Below are 507 nucleotides of genomic sequence, written 5' to 3'. Positions count from 1 at the left end.
CTGCAAAACTGTATTCGTAGGATGCGGTAATGTGTGACCCCGTCTTTCGAAGGTGGCGCAGTAATAGCATTGGGGCCCTCAACATCCTCAGGTCTGCAGCCCTCTCTTCCCAAGTTCGTCCCTATAATCATAAATCAATGGCTCTCTGTAGTGTAAACTTTTTGAGAAGCCATTTTTTGACAGTACAGCTTTCAACATGATTCATCTTAGATATTTCGGCTGCGAATAGTTAGGAGCAGCTGCAAAGGACGAGTTTGCTGCAGTGATTTGTACACCCGACTTCCATAATTATCTCCAGGTGGGGTGTGGACGCCCCCCTCCCCCCCCCCCCCCCCAGAATGTCTTAACCAGTGTATATAAACCTAAAGCCAGCCCCTTCCAACACCCCCCTATTTATCTCCAGGATGGGGTGACACCCCTCAGAATTTTCTTCACCAATGCATCTAGACCTAAGGCCACCCTTTCCCAACACCGCCCCCCCCCCCCCCCGAATAATTGCAACACCCC

Source organism: Ixodes scapularis, unplaced genomic scaffold (assembly GCF_016920785.2).
Source record: "Ixodes scapularis isolate PalLabHiFi unplaced genomic scaffold, ASM1692078v2 PGA_scaffold8__174_contigs__length_109621045, whole genome shotgun sequence".
NCBI lineage: Eukaryota > Metazoa > Arthropoda > Arachnida > Ixodida > Ixodidae > Ixodes > Ixodes scapularis.
The sequence above is the reverse complement of the archived record's forward strand: the minus strand, read 5'-3'. Positions refer to the sequence as shown.